This window comes from Bos javanicus, chromosome 13, assembly GCF_032452875.1.
Source record: "Bos javanicus breed banteng chromosome 13, ARS-OSU_banteng_1.0, whole genome shotgun sequence".
In the NCBI taxonomy this organism is placed as follows: Eukaryota; Metazoa; Chordata; class Mammalia; order Artiodactyla; family Bovidae; genus Bos; species Bos javanicus.
In genome coordinates, this window is record NC_083880.1 from 73,962,354 (window position 1) to 73,982,492 (window position 20,139).

Consider the following 20,139-nt stretch of genomic DNA (forward strand, 5'->3'; position numbering starts at 1 on the left):
GTCCACATTTGCCTATGATTTTATTTTTGAATTTGAAATTTATCCTGGTTCATGGTCAAATATTCCTGAATATTTTGAAATCTTTTTGTTCATAGGTACCAAGATTGTCAAAAAGGGAGCTGGTTTACTAACAGGATTGGCTGAAATAATCACTAAAGCAATTAAAGGTTTGAAATTTCTGCACCTATGGGGAAAGAGGAGGGCACTCACTGAGACTGAGATCAGTACCACTGGCTGACAATTCAATACTTATGCCTGTTAAGTGAAACCTCAGCACAAATCCGTAAATATTGGCTGAGAGAACTTAGGAAAGGGGAACAAATGGTCCTGAGGTGAGGGCGCTCTGCTCAGGAGGGTGTGGACACTCTGCCTAACTCCACTCCTCCCATGCCCTGAAGATCTCCCTGATTTCACTCTTTCTGATTTTATCCTGTACCTTAATGTGAGGACAGTGAGTAAGTGGTTTCCTGAGTTTGGTCGCTGGGTCGACTGAGTTTTTGAGCATGAAGTTGGGGTCATGGAAAGTTCAACTTTCAGTCACTTGGCAGAAGCGTGGTAACACGAGACCACATGACTGGCATCTGAAGTCAGAGCAGTCTTGATAACTCAACTTGTGGCATTGGCACACACTCCACAGATATGGTATCAGAAGTCAACTGACAGTGGTCTGCCCCTTGACTGTTGGGAATTGGATGGTTGGTGTAAAAAACCACATGGTTGATGTCAGGAAAAAACCCAGACTCACCCTCCGCTGTGATTTGAGGGCCCATGTAAGGCTTGGGGAGAGGTGAGTAGAGAAAGTGAGACCCAGGACCTGGACACTGTCACCGGTTTTCTGTATTTTTGAGTTCCTGGCCAATCAATAGTGTATCAGATGGGTTGTGGCATGACAGTATCTTGTCCTGACCAGGCCACACACATGCTTGTGTCCTGGGGAAAGTCATCTGCAGTTTCCTCATCTGAACAGGGGAAATGTGTTACATGAGTTCTTCAAATAGAGGACGAGTTACGAACAGAAAGACTATTCATGTGTCATGACCAGATATGTGTTACTCTGAAAGAAATTCTCTGCCTACCTACTTGCTCTGGCCAAGTAAAAATACTTCTTTATCAAATAATATTTATTCCTGTATTATTAAAAGAAATCAAAAGACGTTGAGCCACGGAGGAGGGCAACGGCGGGGAACCAAGTAACAGCACTTGTGAAGGAGGATGTGGGATGAAAGCAGAGAATACTACCAAAGTCTCCAGGCCCTTCCCCTTGTTGTCTTTTAACTGTTATTATCTTGTCCATGTTTGATCCTTTTCCTGTTTCATGAAGCAGGCCTCCTGACACTCTTGAAATGTATTCTGTTTCATAGGTCAGGTGATGATTTCTGGAATACAATTCGATAACCACACACTGGAGGAATACCAAACACTCAAGATTGAATACTCAACACTCAATGAGGAGAATAAAGGTTCATAGTTTCTGCATCTCGGGGAAGAGGGACGGGCACTGAGATTCAGATCAATGACCAAACACCAATGCTTCAATCAAGAAGCCTGTTTCTTGAAACCTCAACAGTGCATAAATATTTGGGTTCAGAGAGTTTTCTAGATGGTGAATATGATTGTGAGGGTGCTGTGCTCACAAGGGAATGGAATCTCCACACACAGATACATCCCTTTGCCCTACACGTCTCCTCCATTTCACTGTTTGTGAATGTTTCCTATTTGTTCATTTGAGATTAGCAAGTAAGTGTTTTCCTCAGTTTGGTCATAAGTAACCTTCAATTACTGAACATGGAGGTGAGGTCATGGACTTCCCCATTTCATCCATTTGGTCACAAGCAAAAGTAAGTAGGGACCACGTGGCTGGCACTAAACTGAGGACAGTCTTGAGCGCTTAACCTGTGGGGTCTGCACTAACTGCATGAATTTCATATCAGACAGCAATTGAATGGGGGAGGCCCAGTGGGTGTTGGGGAATTGGTTGATGGTAGAGACATCACAGATTTGTGTTAGGAGAAACCCAGGCTCACTCTGGCCCATGGTTGGGAGCTATTGTTACCTTGGGTACAAGGAAGTGATGAATGTAGGACACTGACTCCAGATACTCTTACAAGTGCGCTGTACTTTCCGAATTCCTGGTAGAATCAGGTATTGTATCAGATGGGTTGTGACATCATAGCAATTTGTCCTGACTCTACCACCCACATGCTCTGTTCGTGGGACAGTTATCTGCAGTTTTTCATCTGAAGAGGGGAAATGTGTTACATGCATTCTTTGAACAGGTTACCTGTCATGAATATAAAGATTTTATGCCCTGCCGCCTTAGTGTCTGGAGCATTTGAGAGTTTAGTTTCCTGACAAGGGATTGAATCTAGGACTCCAGTACTGGAAGCCAGATTCTTAACCCCTGGACAGCCTTGGATGCCTTACAGATGTTTTAAGGCTATTCAGGCACTGTACCAAACCTCCTTAGAAGACTGCATGAGCAGATATACGTTTGTACATGATTACTACATCATGTCACCCCTAGCAACATTCATGATTCTGTCCCAGAAAGCAGGTTTTCAAATGGTCTTTTCAATCTGGCATTCCTCCACAACCTTAACATCCTCTATGGCAAACAAACTGGGGGTTCTAGTTGTTGTCCTTGTATGGAGCTTGATGACCATCCTCATAACTGAGCCATTGCCCCTCTCCTTCCAGCAGCTTCTAAGCCTGCCCTCTGCCTGGAGCCTAAAGTAACAGGTGGCTGCAATTCCATGATGACCAGGTACTTCTACAATGCCCAGACTGGCCTCTGTGAGCAGTTTGTGTATGGTGGCTGTGAAGGGAATGGAAACAACTTCGAAAAGTTAGAGGAATGCATGAAGACCTGCTCTCAAGAGGCAGGGTCCCTGTGGTAAGACAGGGGCCAAGGCACAGGGGAGAGGGAAGGGCTGGGGAAGGGGCGGAGCTCAGGGGGCCACACACCATTCACCCTGCACAGTGTCCTCCTCCTCGCTGCTGCCAGGAGGAGAGGCTGCAGTGTCCTGTGAAACCACACACTGAGCGAGTTCTCCAGGGAGAGGATGGCAGAAGGTCCACCCTGGTGGTCTCTTTGTGATCATCTCAGCCTGATCACATGCTCCTCTTTCTCAGTTGGGAACACTGATTCAGCTACCCTGCAGGGCAGGTCTGCAGTGCTTCTGTGTATCCTACATAGGCTTGGAAAATTCACTTTCTTCTTGTTTGTTATTTGGGAATATGGTTCCATATTTTTTTTTGAAAATATGGGCTCTATTAAGTTGACCATTATCTAGGTCTGGGGCTACACTGATGGCACTCAACAAGTTCCTTTCTTTTTGCAGAGGACATGCAAAGAGTGGATTCAGAAACTCTGAAGTCTGAGGAGGACCCCTGCAGGACTGGGCTGTGGCTGTGTCTGAACCTCTTCAGTCTCCTCAGTCCTTCTCTCCTCAACCGTCCTGTGCAGAGTCTGCCCATTTCCTTTTCTCTGTTGGTCAACATGTCTAATTCTGTCTCATCCAGCTGGTTCTCAGCACCATAAGAGCATGTCTTCCCTTTACCCTTAGCTCTTCACAACAGGACCTGGCACCAATGAGACAGTTCATAACTATTTGAGGAAGGAAGGAAGGAATGTAGGAACACATTCCTCATGACCAAAGTAACTACAGAGCCTGCGGTGTAACACAGGACTTTTGTTTTCACCCCCATCCTCAAGGCATCTTCACCTTCATCCCCATTCCCTCCATCACTATTCTCCTTGTGGGTGTCCAAGGTTGAATTTCCAGCATCCAATTCTCAACATCAGCAATGAAAGAAGAGTTTGGTTTTAAAAAAAACCCCTTTCCACACAATGATGTTGCAGTTTTCATTTCTGTAGCTTCAAACACTATGGTTCATATTTCAATAAATATATATTCAAAGTTAAACTGACTGGAGTGGAGTTTGTTGTTTATAATTACAAACATTAACAAATAGGGTCCATGGAAATGGTGGTCCTTCTAACTGTTTTGGAGACAGTGGGCACCTCCCGTTCCTCTTTGCAGAGACTGTGACCTACTGGGTATAGGATGCAAGCCCATTATATCATCATTGACTCCTTAATAGCAACACAAGCTACAGAGAACCCTGAAAGATACACACATCAATGTGACAGCTTTTCTCCCTACTTGTAAGTTCAGTCAAACGGAGGCAGGGGGGCACAGGTTGCTAAGACATCAATGTTTATTCTTACCATCTCCTACTTGACCACGTGCAATTTAACTTGATTCACGAACCTAACATTCCAGGTTCTTATGCAGTACTGTTCTTTGCAGCATCAGATTTTACTTTCATCACCAGACACATCCACAACTGAGCATTGTTTCCTCTTATTCTTTCTGGGGCTATTAGTAGTTCTCTGCTCTTCCCCAGTAGCATATTGGACAGCTTCCGACTTGGTGGGTTCACCTTTTGGGGTCATATCTTTTTGTCCTTTAGTACAGTTCATGAGGTTGTCATGGCAACTGTACTGCGGTAGTACACCATTCCCTGCTCCAGTGGATCACGTTTTGTCAGAACTCACCAATATGACCCGTCTGTCTTATGTGGTCCTACACGGTATGGCTCATAGATTCATCAAGTTACACAGGCCCCTTTTGCCACAAGGCAGTGATCCATGAAGAGGAGTAATACTATAATATATGTTATTTAATTTTTAATATTTATCAGTTTATAACAGTATAATGAAAGTGACTTGATATTAATGAAAAGAGTTTGGCTTCAGTAACTCACTGTGTTTTGTGATCTTGGGCAAGTCATTTTATCTCCCTGAGATACAGATTCTTTTTTAATAAAAAGAGGAAGGTGATATCTACATTAAAAATGCCCAGATTTGGGTACTTTGAGAACCGTGGTGAACACTGTGCTAATGTGCTTTCACCAGCACAGATTAAAACAAATTGTCTAGAAACACAGCTTTTTATTTTCCTCTGCTCCGGACTGCTCTTTAAATGTGCTGTCTACTGTATTAAAGACAGGGGGAAGTAACACTGACTGTAGTGGTGTCATCTTCTAGAATTTCACCCTCAGGAAATGGCCTCAGTGCTAGAGTGGAGTCATCGTCCCAATTCCAATCCGGTCTCCTTCTTCCTCAGAGGTTACTGAAAGCCCTCTTGCTTCAGTGATTGATCTTACCCCAGTCCAGCCCCTTTCCCACCCGTCCTCATCTTTATTTGACTCTCTGGACAATGTAGTTAAGTGTGAATTATTATAATTACTCATCATTATTATTTCAAAGGACTTTGACTTTGTAGGGGAAGAGTTGTGGTGGGGTTAAATGGGCAGTAGGTAATCTTCCAAGGTCCCTGAGATCCACTCTAGCCCCCGAGGTCCACTCTGGCAGGTAGCTCTCCTACTGGTGAAACCAGGGAGGAACAGTGGGTGGTCATGGTCTGGAGATGAGTTTATGTCTCTGCTTCCTTTCTGCCCACTCCCTTTGCTTTATTTCTACCCAGATTATTAGGGTTTGTGCCCCATATGGAGATGCTCTTACCCCAGCTCAAAAACTGCCTGGGCCAGTGCCAGTTAAAGAGCTTGTGTGTTCCAGTAGAAGTCCTGCCACAAAGGTTTCAGGAAAGTTACCAGTGTCATACCTGTCTTCTGAAGTAAGTGGGGTTAATGTGAGAGGGGGAGCATTGACACATAGATATGAAGATCCGTGAATGAGGCTGTAAAGAGGACCTGGGCTAACACACGGCTGATCACCTAGCAGTCCTTTGGTCTGCTGTCATCTTGGAGACATCTTGGAGACCATCCATAACGTGCCATGCATGGCTCTAGGTGCTGGGATGCTCCTGTGTGACCATATCGGACAAATTTCCACCTATAGCATCACATTCTGTTTTCACAAGACCACAGACACAGTCAAGTTTGAGGACTGAAATCACTGGTCATTTTCCATGAGCAGACAGAACCCGGACCAAGGAGCAGGGCATGCTACAGTCCATGGGGTCTCAAAGAGTCAGACCACACTGAATGACTGAGCAGACACACACACACAGGCAGAAGCAGGAAATGGAAGGTGGGGAGATTACACATTTACATCTGACGCCAGATCCACCTTTTCCTCACTCCCCTCCTTCTCACCTGCTCTTACCTATCAGCTGGGGTGTAAACTGGTCTGTCAGCAGCCATCTTTCTATAGATGCCCCTCTTGCAAGGCCAAAAAACATGAGCAGATTCTGCTTTTCTGCAGCCTGGCTCATCCTCCTGGAAACAGAAGTGGCTGACATTCCAGGTGGTAAAACCAGCAACAGGCCCAGGGTACAGCCTGGGTCACTTCTGCAGATTTTGTGTCAGAAGTAAATTGACTGCTGGACACCCAGTGATAATGGGGGAACTGTTTGTTGTTGGCAGAGACCCTGCATCTTTGGTGTCAGGGACAGACTTACTCTTTTTCTCCATTTGTATCTGGGGTGAGGTTCAAGGACAGAGGGTTATATTATGTTGAACAGAGCTCTCAGAACCCCTCAGTAGTGTTCTGCATTTTCAGAATTCCTGGCAGAATCAGGGACCTGATTAAATGACTTGTGGCAGATTGTGTCTTGTCCTCATCCTACCACCTACATGCTGTGTGTCCTGGGACTTTCCCATCTACAGCTTTTTCATGAGATCGGGGCACCATGTTTCTGGAGATTTTTGAAAGGATTATCAATCATAAGTGCAAAGAATTTACACCTTTAAGATCACTGGTGTCTATTTTCCACCAACACATTTTAGTCTAAAAGACTTGCTGACCTATCTACATTTCTCTATGACTTTTCAAAAAAAATGTGTCAAATACTGATCATTTCTCTGTGATGAAATTAATCAGAGAGTTGAGTGACAGCTAAAGGAGGGTCTTCTCTTCAGAGGTAACTGCAGGCAAAGCAAGAAATGAATATTTTGTTGAGTTTGCTCCTGGGGCCAAGATTGTATTTCCTAGGCTCATATGATATTAATGGACTCAATGCCCTTCCCCTTGCCCTCCTATCAGAGTATACTTTAATTTCCTATAATGATAAACATGACTGTTATATTCATAATTATATAGATAGGCCTCACTATCATAGCAACTAACAGGAATTTTACTCTATCCACTCTCTTCAATGATGGTTCACTTGGCATGAGTATGAAATAGGAGAGTCATTTACTTGAGAGATATTTGTTCAAATATATCTTTCTGATTCTGAGAGCATATTTTTTTTTGAGTAGGAAAACAGCTCTAAACAATATATAGTAAAATAATGTACACACAGGAAAGGAGGGAAACATAGTAAAGTTGGGGAAAATCCTATGCCAGGTTTTTGAGTGTTGTGAAGAAAGAAAGTGATAGGGATATAGGTGGCTGGCAAGGGTCAGGGAAATGCTCTGTGACAAGGAGGTTTTGAGCAGAGCCTTCGAAAAATGTGCCTGAGTGTTTGAGCAGCAGCCAGGACCAGAGTGGCTGAGGCTGAGAGGGTTGAGGGGAAGGGGAGTGGAGGAGATGTGACAGAGAGGCCCTGGGAACAAGTCAGGAAGAGGCTTGTAGAATTTTAAGAATCAGAATTTGACTCTCAGAAAAGCTAGGAGGTCACTGAGGGGATGGTCATGGGAGCCATGGGGTATTTTTCACTTTGACACGGGATCCTTGTGGCTGTAGTGTGGAGAGTGGCCTCTAGGGGGCGAAGGGCAGAAACAGAGGCCCCTGGGCAGGCTGCTGCATTTTCCAGGTGAGCCATGATGAAGTGTGTATCCATATTGTTGTCTGGATTGATCTCACCTCATTAGAACAACATGAATAAAGTGCTCTATTGAGACTTCTGTGGCAGCTTCATCACAAATCAGGATTCATTAAATCTTTAGCCATTTGTGATGTATTCACCCTTCAAACCCTAGCCTGTTTTGAGGGGTGGGGTCAGGGAAAAGCAGAAGGTGAGAATTAAAACCTATATCTATGGCTGATTCTTGTGGAGGTTTGACAGAAAACAAGAAAATTCTGTCAAGCAATTATCCTTCAATTAAAAAATATATAAATTTAAAAATAAAAAACATTCAACCACCAAATCAGGTATCAGTTACTCAGGCAACCAACCTTCATTCTAAGTTTAGATTGAGGGTTTGCTAGTCACCTCCCTCATATCATGAAGAAATCTCTTGGTGCAGTTATCTCTTAGGAAATCCAATAGATTTAAGAGCTCAGATTCAGAAATGGTTAGAAGACCAAATTAGTAGTTGTTACATAAGTCACAGTATTAGTGTTCCCTCAATATTCCTTTATTCCTGTGCCCATGACGTAAACAAAGTGAACACAGTGGGGGTTTCTTCCAAGCCTTCCTCCATGAGTTCATGGTAGCTTTACACTTTCTTTTTTTATACTGGAAGCTTTCGTGGCTCAGACGGTAAAGTGTCTGCCTACAATGCGGGAGACCAGGGTTCAATCCTTGGGTTGGGAAGATCTCTTGGAGAAGGAAATGGCAGCCCACTCCAGCATTCTTGCCTGAAAAATCCCATGGACGGGGGAGCCTGTTAAGCTATAGTCCATGGGTTCGCAAAGAGTTGGACATGACTGAGAGACTTCACTTTCTTTTATTTTCAGTTACACGCATTTACAGATATTAGTATTATGAACTCATGGACCAATGTCCAGGACCGGTCATGATCAACATATGGAAAATATTATTAATATATATCTTTTATGCTTGGTCTATTTGCACTCATCTCACACGCTAGTAAAGTGATGCTTAAAATTCTCCAAGCCAGGCTTCAGCAATATGTGAACCATGAACTTCCCGATGTTCAAGCTGGTTTCAGAAAAGGCAGAGGAACCAGAGATCAAATTGCCAACATCCACTGGATCATCAAAAAGGCAAGAGAGTTCCAGAAAAACATATATTTCTGCTTTATTGACTATGCCAAAGCCTTTGTGTGGATCACAATAAACTAAGGAAAATTCTGAAAGAGATGAGAATACCAGGCCACCTGACCTGCCTCTTGAGAAATCTGTATGTAAGTCAGGGAGCAACAGTTAGAACTGGACATGGAACAACAGACTGGTTTCAAATAGGAAAAGGGGTATGTCAAGGCTGTATATTGCCACCCTGCTTATTTAACTTATATGTGGAGAACATCATGAGACACGCTGGGCTGGAAGAAGCACAAGCTGGAATCAAGATTGCTGGGGAAATACCAATAACCTCAGATATGCAGATGACACCACCCTTATGGCAGAAAGTGGAGAAGAACTAAAAAGCCTCTTGATGAAAGTGAAAGAGGAGAGTGAAAAAGTTAGCTTAAAGCTCAACATCAGAAAACTAAGATCATGGCATCTGGTCCCATCACTTCATGGGAAATAGATGGGGAAACAGTGGAAACAGTGGCTGACTTTATTTTGCTGGGCTCCAAAATCACTGCAGATGGTGATTGCAGCCATGAAATTAAAAGATGCTTACTCCTTGGAAGGAAGTCATGACCAACCTAGACAGCATATGGAAAAGCAGAGATATTACTTTGCCAACAAAGGTCCATCTAGTCAAGGCTATGGTTTTTCCAGTGGTCACGTATGGATGTGAGAGTTGGACTGTGAAGAAAGCTGAGCGCCGAAGCATTGATGCTTTGAACTGTAGTGTTGGAGAAGCCTCTTGAGAGTCCCTTGGACTACAAGGAGATCCAATCAGTCCGTTCTAAAGGAGATCAGTCCTGGGTGTTCACTGGAAGGACTGATGTTGAAGCTGAAACTCCAATATTTTGGCCACCTGATGCGAAGAGCTGACTCATTTGAAAAGACCCTGTGGCTGGGAAAGATTGAGGGCAGGAGGAGAAGGGGACGACAGAGGATGAGATGGTTGGATAGCATCACCGACTCGATGGAGATGAGTTTGAGCAAGCTCTGAGAGTTGGTGATGGCCAGGGAGGCCTGGCGTGCTGCAGTCCCTGGGGTCACAAAGAGTCGGAAAGAACAGTGACTGGATGGAACTGAACTGAGTCACTCTGTGCTCCAGGGAATCTGGTGGGACAGATTTGTAGATAGTTGGATGTTTTTAGGAACAGATTGCATGATCTCAGTCCTTGCATCTCCTCATATCTAGAGCAATAAATCCCTTCATGGTGACATCAAATCCTCACTCATGACTAACAAAAAATACATTTTGTAAAATGAGCTTTTCATGGTATTGAACTCCTTCTTCACCAAAACATTATATATTGACCTTCCCTCACTGTCGCTTTGGAGCAGTCTCTCAGAGCTATCTAAGATGCTCCCAGGCTGCAGTTTTCATTTTGCCCCGAATAAAACTTAACTTGCAACTCTCAAGTTGTACATCTTTTATGGTCGACAGCATCAGGCAGTCCACAGGGACAGGGGGAAGGGCAGGTGGAGCTCAGGAGGGTACACACCCCTCAAAACTACCCAAAGTGACTGTTTTTCTCGCTGCCTCCTGGGGAAAATGGCTACAGTGTCCTTGGAAATCATGGATTGAGCATCTTTCAGGAGCCAGCTTGACCAAAGGTTAGCCCTAGAAGCACCATCCTGATCATCTGAGCTAACTCTCATGCTCCCCTTTCTAGATGGGAAGAGTAAGTCAGCACCCCATAGAGCAGGTCGGTAGTGCTACTGAGTTCCCCACCTTGGCTTCAAAAATTCACTTCCTTCTTGGTGGTCATTGTGATCCTGAGCATGGTTGTTGCTCCTTTCTAGGAAGATCTAGGTCCTGTCCAGGTGCACAGTGTACAGGTCTGGGGCTTCAGAGATTCAATCAGCAAGGTCATCTCCTTTTGCAGAGGCCATGGGAACTAGGCTCCCTGAGAAACTGAAGTCCAAGGGGCACCCAGTCAGGGCTGAGCTCTGGCTGCTTGTGATAATATTAGCCTTTCCCTCTTGCTTCTCAACCCTACCTTCCTCAGCAGAAATCTGCCTCTTTCCTCTCTTTCATACGACTGCTTGCTTTATCCTGTCTCATCCAGTTGGCGCTAAACGCCATGAGAGCACGGCTTCCCTCTATCCCTAGAACTCTGCACAGCTCCAGGCACAGAGGATACAGTCCACAAATATAGAGGTAAGGATGGAAACAGTGCAGGAGAAGAGCTCCTTGTGACTGCAGTGAGAGTAGAGCCTGGGATGCGAATTCATGATTTTTCTGTAATTTTTATCTCTGCATGGCAACCTTCTTCCTCCACCTCACCAGCACTTCAATAGCCTTTAGAATTTGGCTGCCTGGATGCTGCCAGAGAAGCTGGGACCACTTCCTATTCTTGTGAATATGATGTGACATTCATAATGTCATGTACAAAATCTTTGATGCTTCTTCTGTGTTAATATAAAATAGATTTGCCTTACTCAAAACAGTAAGGAATGTTTTCCTAAGTTTGGTGATCAGTAACACTCAGTTATTGAACATGGAAGTGGGCTCATTTACCTCTCCATTTCATCCATTTGGTCACGAGCAAATGAAAGTGAGGACCACGTGGCTGGCACTAAAACTGGCCCTTCTCATTGTTCTGCAGATAGTGGGTTCCCTTCCCTTTCCCTTTCCAGCAACTGTACCGTACCAGGTATAGGAAGCAAACCTGATATATCATCGTCAACTCCTTAATAGCAACACAAGTTACACAGAAACCTGGGATTTACACACATCAACATGACAGCTTTTCTTCTTTACTTGTAAGTTCAGGCAAACATGGGGGCAGGTCATCCTCCTGACTCTCCGAAGAAGAAAGGATTGGAGCCTCAGTTGTCCAGTCCTCTAAGAAATCCGATTCCCTGAAGTCACAGGTTGGGAGCAGGCTTCTTACTTCAGTTAAAAAAGTACAACTACCATTTAGTATCCCCGGCTCTTTGTTAGCATTTTGCCTACATTTTTGGATTAATCATGCTAAGAATCCTTCAGGGGAGGAAATGGAAGCATAGAAATGGCACTTAGCTGCTTTATTCATTGCCTAACATGGCAGGTCCTCGCTCTCCCAAGCAGAGGGACTTTGATGAGGCTTTCCTGCTCTGCTTCTGGGAAGATTTAGAATGGAGGCAACTTTGGAAACGGACAGTATCTGTTTCACAGAGATTAGTAAAGGTTGGCATGGAGACCACAAAAGTATTAGTATTTGATTAAATGAGAACACACAGGGTGTTGGTGCTCTGTTTCATATCTTTCCAGTCCTGGGCAAATTCTCAACATGTCTGAGGTTTTTTTCTTTAGTTTAAAATAAGGATAAGGCTTGTACTAGCTCATATTTCCAGCCAGAGATCACTAAAATCCTCCACTTTACCTCCTTGCTTTCCTTGCTCTTCAGAATAGTTTTGTTTGCTGCCTCCTGTACCATATTACAGACCTCCATGCAAAGGTCTTCAATCACTGTTTAAACAATTCTAATCCCTTGAATCTGTTTGTTACCTCCAGTACATATTCACAGTGGATTGGGTTTAACTCTTAGCTGGATGGCCTGGTAACTTTCTTTAGTTTAAGCCTGGGTTTTGCTATGAGAACCTGATGATCTGAGTCACAGTCAGCTCCTGATCTTGTTTTTACTGACTCTACACAGCTTTTCCATCTCCGCTACAAAGAATGCCACCAATATGATTTTGGTATTGACTATTTGGTGAGGTTCATGTGTGAGTCGTCTTTTGTGTTGTTGATAAAGGGTATTTGCTATGACCAGTGCATACTTGGCAGAATTCAGTGTGTCTTTGCCTTGCTTTGTTTTGTTCTCCAAGGCCAAATTTACCTGTTAAGCCAGATATCTCTTTACTTCCTACTTTTGTATTCCAATGCTCAATGATGAGTAGAACATTTTTTTTTTTGGTGTTAGTTCTGGGAGGTCTTCTAGGTCTTCACAGAGATGATCAACATCAGCTTCTTCAGCATCGATAGGAGGGGGATAGACTTAAATTACTGTGATATTGAATGGCTTGCCTTGGAAACGAACCAAGAACACGCTTTCATTTTTGAGGTTGCAAGTAAGTACTGCATTTCAGACTGTTATGTTGATTGTGATGGTTACTCCATTTCTTCAATGGGGACCTTGCCCATAGTAGTAGATAAAATGGTCATCTGAATTAAATTCGCCCATTCCCTCCCATTTAGGTTCACCAGTTCCTAAGATGTTCATGTTTATTGTTTCCAATCCTGCTTGACCACGTCCAATTTACCTTGATTCACTGACCTAACATTCAAGGTTCCAATGCAGTACTGTTCTTTGCAGCATCAGATTTTACTTTCATCAACCGACACATCCACAACTGAGTGTCGTTAGGTACAGCCGCTTCATTCTTCTGAAGCTATTTGTAGTTCTTCTCTGCTCTTTCCCAGTAGCATATTGTTCAGCTTCCAACATGGGGAACTCATCTTTCAGGGTCATATCTTTTTGTCCTTTAATACAGTTCATGAGGTTCTCATGGTAAGTATACTGGGGTGATTTGCCATTCCCTGCTCCAGTGGATCACATTTTGTTAGAATTCTCCATTATGATCTGTCCTTTTTGGATGGGAATACCAGACTACCTGACCTGCCTCTTGAGAAACCTATATGCAGGTCAGGAAGCAACAGTTAGAACTGGACATGGAACAACAGACTGGTTCCAAATGGGAAAAGGAGTATGTCAAGGTTGTATACTGTCACCCTGCTTATTTAACTTCTATGCAGAGTACATCATGAGAAACGCTTGGCTGAAAGAAGCACAAGCTGGAATCAAGGTTGCTGGGAGAAATATCAATAACCTCAGATATGCAGATGACACCACCCTTATGGCAGAAAGTGAAGAGGAACTCAAAAGCCTCTTGATGAAAGTGAAAGAGGAGAGTGAAAAAGTTGACTTAAAGTTCAACATTCAGAAAACAAAGATCATGACATCTGGTCCCATCACCTCATGGGAAATAGATGGGGAAAGAGTGGAAGCAGTGGCTGACTTTAGTTTTGGGGGCTCCAAAATCACTGCAGATGGTGATTGCAGCCATGAAATTAAAGGACGCTTACTCCTTGGAAGGAAAGTTATGACCAACCTAGATAGCATATTCAAAAGCAGAGACATTACTTTGCAAACAAAGGTCCATCTAGTCAAGGCTATGGATTTTCCAGTGCTCATGTACGGATGTGAGAGTTGGACTGTGGAGAAAGCTGAGTGCTGAAGAATTGATGCTTTTGAACCATGGTGTTGGAGAAGACTCTTGAGAGTCCCTTGGATTGCAAAGAGATCCAACCGGTCCATTCCAAAGGAGATCAGTCCTGGGTGTTCTTTGGAAGGAATGATGCTGAAGCTGAAACTCTAATACTTTGGCTACCTCATGCGAAGAGTTGACTCACTGGAAAGACTCTGATGCTGGGAGGGATTGGGGGCAGGAGAAGAAGGGGATGACAGAGGATGAGATGGCTGGATGGCATCACCGACTCGATGGACGTGAGTTTGAGTGAACTCCGGGTGTTGGTGATGGACAGAGAGGCCTGGCGTGCTGCGATTCATGGGGTCGCAAAGAGTTGGACACAACTGAGTCACTGAACTGAACTGAACTGAAAACGCCATGGCTCATAGATTCATTGAGGTACACAAAGTCCCTTTGCTACAACAAGGCAGTGATCCATGAAGAGGAGTCATATTATAAATATTTGTTATTTAATTTTTAATCATTCTTAGTTTATAACAGTGTAATGAAATGATTGATATTAATGAAAGGAGTTTGGCTTTAGTAACTCACTGTGTTTTTTGGTCTTGGGGAAGTAATTTCATCTCCTAGAGACACAGATTCTGTTTTCCTAAAAAGAGGAAGATGACATATGCATTAAGATATGCCCAGATTTGGGTACTTTGAGAACCAGGGTGATTTCAGTGCTAAAGTGCTTTGAACACCACAGACTAAAGCAAATCGTCTAGATTCACAGAGTTTTATTTTCCTCTCTTCCTGACTGCTCTTAAATGTGCTGTTGACTGAAGTAAGAAAGGAAGAAATAACATTAACTGTATTAGCGTAATCTTCTAGAATTTCACCCTCAGGAATCTCCCTCAGGGCCAGAGTGGAGTCACCATTCCAATTTCAATTAGGTGTCCTTCTTCCTCAGCAGTCACCAAAAGCCCTCTTGATTCAGTGATTGATTTTACCAGTCTATCCCTTTTCCCAGTCCTCTTTGTCTTTTTTTGACTCTCTGGATAATGTAGTTACGTTTTCAGTTCAGTTCAGTTGCTCAGTCGTGTCCAACTCTTTGCGACCCATGGACTGCAGCATGCCGGGCTTCCCTGTCCATCACCAACTCCTGGAGCTTATTTAAACTCATATCTATCGAGTCAGTGATACCATCCAACCATCCCATCCTCTGTCGTCCCCTTCTCCTCCTGCCCTCAATCTTTCCCAGCAACAGGGTCTTTTCTAATGAGTCAGCTCTTCGCATCAGGTGTCCAAAGTATTGGAGTTTCAGCTTCAGCATCAGTTCTTCCAATGAATATTCAGGACTGATCTCCTTTAGAATGGACTGGTTGGATCTCCTTGCAGTTCAAGGGACTCTTAAGAGTCTTCTCCAACACCACAGTTCAAAAGCATCAATTCTTCAATGCCATGCTTCTTTATAATCCAACTCTCACATCCATACATGATGACTGGAAAAATCATGGCTTTCACTAGATGGAACTTTATTGCCAAAGTATGTCTCTGCTTTTTAATGTACTGTCTACATTGGTCATAACTTTTCTTCCATGGAGAAAGCGTCTTTTAATTTCATGGCTGAAATCACCATCTGCAGTGATTTTGTAGCCCCCAAAATAAATTCTCTCATTGCACTCTTTCCCCATGTATCTGCCATGAAGGGATGGGACCAGATCCTATGATCTTAGTTTTCTGATTGTCGGTTTTAAGTTAACGTTTTCACTCTCCTCTTCCACTTTCATCAAGAGGCTCTTTAGTTCTAGTTCGCTTTCTGCCATGAGGGTGGTGTCATCTGCATACCTGAGGTTCACATTTCTCTGGGCAATCTTGACTCCAGCTTGTGTTTCATTGAGCCTGGCATTTTGCATGACGTACTCTGCATAAAAGTTAAATAAGCAGGGTGACAATATACAGCCTTGATATCCCGATTTGGAACCTGTCTGTTGCTCCACGTCCAGTTCTAACTGTTGCTTCTTGACCTGCATACTGATTTCTCAGGAGGCAGGTCAGGTGGTCTGGTATTCCCCCTCTCTTGAAGAATTTTCCACAGTTTGCTGTGATCCACACAGTCAAAGGCTTTGATGTAGTCAGTAAGGAAGAAGTAGATGTTTTTTGGAACTCTCTTGCTGTTTTCATTTTCCAATGAATGCTGGCCACTTGATCTCTAGTTCCTCTGCCTTTTCTAAACCCAGCTTGAACATCTGGAAGTTCACAGTTCACGTATGTTGAAGGCTGGCTTGGAGAATTTTGAACATTACTTTGCTAGCCTGTGAGACGAGTACAATTGTGTGGGAGCTTGAACATTCTTTGACATTGCCCTTCTTTGGGATTGGAATGAAATCTGATCTTTTCCAGTCCTGTGGCCCCTGCTGGATTTTCCAAATTTGCTGGCATATTGAGTGCAGCACTTTCACAGCATCATCTTTTGGGATTTGAAATAGTTCAACTGGAATTCCATCCCCTCCTCTAGCTTTGTTCATAGTGATGCTTCCTAAGGCCCACTTGACTTCACATTCCAGGATGTCTGGCTCTAATCCAGTGATCACACCATCGTGGTTATCTGGGTCATGAAGATCTTTTTTGTATATTTTTCTGTGTATTGTTGCCACCTCTTCTTAATATCTTCTGCTTCTGTTAGGTCCATACCAGGTCTGTCCTTTATTCTGCCCATCTTTGCATGAAATATTCCCTTGGTATGTCAAATTTTCTTGAAGAGATCTCTAGTCTTTCCCATTCTATTGTTTTCCTCTATTTATTTGCATTGGTCACTGAGCAAGGGTTTTTCTTTTTTCTTTCTTTTTTTTTTAATTTTTTAAAATTTCTTTGCTGTTCTTTGGAACTCTGAATTCAAATGGGTATATTTTTCCTTTTCATCTTTGCCTTTAGTTTCTCTTCTTTTCTCAGCTATTTTTAAGGCCTCCTCAGACAACCTTTTTGCCTTTTGCTTTTCTTCTTCAGGGGATGGTCTTGATCCCTGCCTCCTCCACAACGCCACGAATCTTGGTTCATAGTTCTTCAGGTACTCTTGTATCACATCTAATCCCTTGAATCTATTTGTCACTTCCACTGTATAATTATAAGGGATTTTATTTATGTTATGCCTGAATGGTCTAGTGGTTTTCCCTGCTTTCTTCAATTTAAGTCTGAATTTTGCAATATTGTTTAGACTGGAGAAAAAGCTTGAAGGAAAAAAATTATCTCTTTAAGAATTCGTGCCCTAAGGAAATACCTCCTCCTATACCTTTACACCAGAGCTCTCTGGATCACTTATCTAAACCATCTCTAATTCCTGAAACCAAAAGGGAAATAAAAGGGGAACAAGCCCTTTAAAATCCTATTCCCTTCATCGTTTACAATTAGTGAGCTTTGTATTGTGATATCTGATTCATAACTAAGTTTGGAAAGCAAAGCTATAGGATATCTTGTGCCTATTTGGATATATGTATGTCTGTGTGTCTTTGTTTTTTGGATAATATTGCTGAATGCTGAGATCAGTTTGTAAATGAGCCCTAATCTAATTGTCCTCGGGAAAAAAAAAATGTAAGCACTTACAAACCAAATAATTCTAAATAGAAGAGAAATTAACCTAAATGAATTTCAGGTTTACATGAACTGGGAAATAATCAGTATTAAATACCTGGTATTAATGTCTGTTGATCTAGCTAATATATACGTGTCTTAGAGTAATTAACCTTAAGTAGAATATTTTCATTGTACCTAGGTTTAATATTGTTCAGTATTATTATATTTGTTACAAGTTTGTCAACAAGGAAATTACCTCGAGTGAAGAAACTTCACAAAAATATAAATGAGATATGAGCTTTTAGATAAACTCTATTATGAATCATTATACTTTAGGAATGTCTGTCTAAAATAGTCTCTCCAGATTGGGGTAGCTTTAATTTCTAAGGGTTATGCTAAACTAAGTGTTGGAAGTGTATTGAATAGGTAGGTCATTTCCAAATAAAATAAAATTTTGGAACATTTGTTACTGAACACTAATCTCCTCTTACAGAGAAATAAAAAGATTTGGAACTAAAAATGAATGATGTTTGGTGCCATTCTAAAATGTGCTAAGAAAGCAAACTTTTTAAAAATTATCACTGGTATTTATGCTCACAAATCTATAAAATGCTAATACAAAATTCAGATAATTCTATCTCACTGAGTGTTCTAAAGCTTTTTGATATTTGTTCAAAAAACTTCCTAAATTATCCTAATAACCAACTTGATTTCTAGCTAATTTTGGGATGCTTCAGAGGGCCCCTGAAACATCCCAAAGAGAGATATTACACTAATTAGGTTCATTTTGCAGAATGACATGGGAAGTATTATCAAGTGAGTAATAAGTCTCAGGTTATACTGTATGATTAATGTTACTAATATAAGGTATCCTAGAAACTGTATGGAGTTCTTAAAATTCTGATGTGTTTGGGTAAAATGTTATCAAGCATAATTTTACTTACTATTTCAAAATATTTTCATAGCACTAGCCAAGTTTCACAGAAATGCTTCTTCCTCATAAAGATATATAGAAAGGACTTTTGGGTAAATACCAGTTTCTGAACTGGGTAAGGATTCTAATGGAAAACCTGATGGCTTCACAAAGGTTAACAAAGGGACTGAATGAACTGGTGATATGCTTTTAACTTTTATGGTTTTTAATCTGAAAAATCACTGATGTGAATCTGTGTTTTCAGGGTATAAGATAAAAACCTTCCCTTCAAACTAATTTTGAAAGTAATTTGGTAAAATTATATTTTGTAAACAAATTGAAACATTTATCTTTTCCCTCTATCTGAGCCCTCCAGAGTTTGGAAACTCTGTTTCCAGTAACTTTAATAGATAAGTTAGGGAGGTTATCTCACTCACAGGTACAGACATCTCAAGGAATTTTGGAGACCTTGAGAAGGGAGGAATTCACTCAGATCTGTTAGGTAAAGTATGTGATAAGCCTTTGGTGTGACTTTCCTAGCCCTGAAAGGTTTTATTTTGAAAGCTCATTCTTAGACTCTATAAAAAGTTTCAACAAAGCAAAAGATCTATGATCAATTATGGTTATATAAATCAGCAGGCCAAGTCTATTGATGCCAGATCTATGTCACAAATTTGGTTCTATCGGTCCCATCACTTCATGGGAAATAGATGGGGAAACAGTGGAAACAGTGTCAGACTTTATTTTTGGGGGTTCCAAAATCATTGCAGATGGTGACTGCAGCCATGAAATTAAAAGATGCTTACTCCTTGGAAAGAAAGTTATGACCAACCTAGATAGCATATTGAAAAGCAGAGACATTACTTTGCCAACAAAGGTCTGTCTAGTCAAGGCTATGATTTTTCCAGTGGTCATGTTTGGATGTGAGAGTTGGACTGTGAAGAAAGCTGAGTGCCGAATAATTGATGCTTTTCAACTGTGGTGTTGGAGAAGACTCTTGAGAGTCCCTTGGACTGCAAGGAGATCCAACCAGTCCATTCTGAAGGAGGTCAGCCCTGGGATTTCTTTGGAAGGAATGATGCTAAAGATGAAACTCCAGTACTTTGGCCACCTCATGCGAAGAGCTGACTCTTTGGAAAAGACTCTGATGCTGGGAGGGATTGGGGGCAGGAGGAGAAGGGGATGATAGAGGATGAGATGGCTGGATGGCATCACTGACTCGATGGACGTGAGTCTGAGTGAACTCTGGGAGCTGGTGATGGACAGGGAGGCCTGGCGTGCTGCGATTCATGGGGTCGCAAAGAGCCGGATACGACTGAGTGACTGAACTGAACTGATGATGATTTTAGGAAGAAAAAGAAGTTTCAATGAATGTTAAACCCCACTTCGTTAATGGAGGTCTGTATCTACTAAGACTCATTTCTTGCACAGTTCTTAGCTGTTAGGGTATATCAATGCAAAATTTAATTGAGTTATTAAAGGACACTGTAGGTTTGTTTCTGAAGCTTATCTCAGTAATCTGTCTTTGGATGAAGATCAGGTGCCTCATGAATGACCTGCAACCAAGACTGGAAAAAGATAAAATTTAAGA

The 20,139-nt window shown here is 42.3% G+C and overlaps 1 long non-coding RNA gene across 1 annotated transcript; it reads left to right on the forward strand.

Annotated features, from left to right (window-relative positions):
* Nucleotides 1-1,936: 1,936 nt before the first annotated feature.
* On the forward strand, nt 1,937-3,926 carry LOC133259792 (uncharacterized). The gene is made up of 2 exons (XR_009740523.1): nt 1,937-2,893; nt 3,342-3,926. It is a non-coding gene; the product is annotated as an uncharacterized LOC133259792 (long non-coding RNA).
* The last annotated feature ends 16,213 nt before the right edge of the window (nt 3,927-20,139 follow it).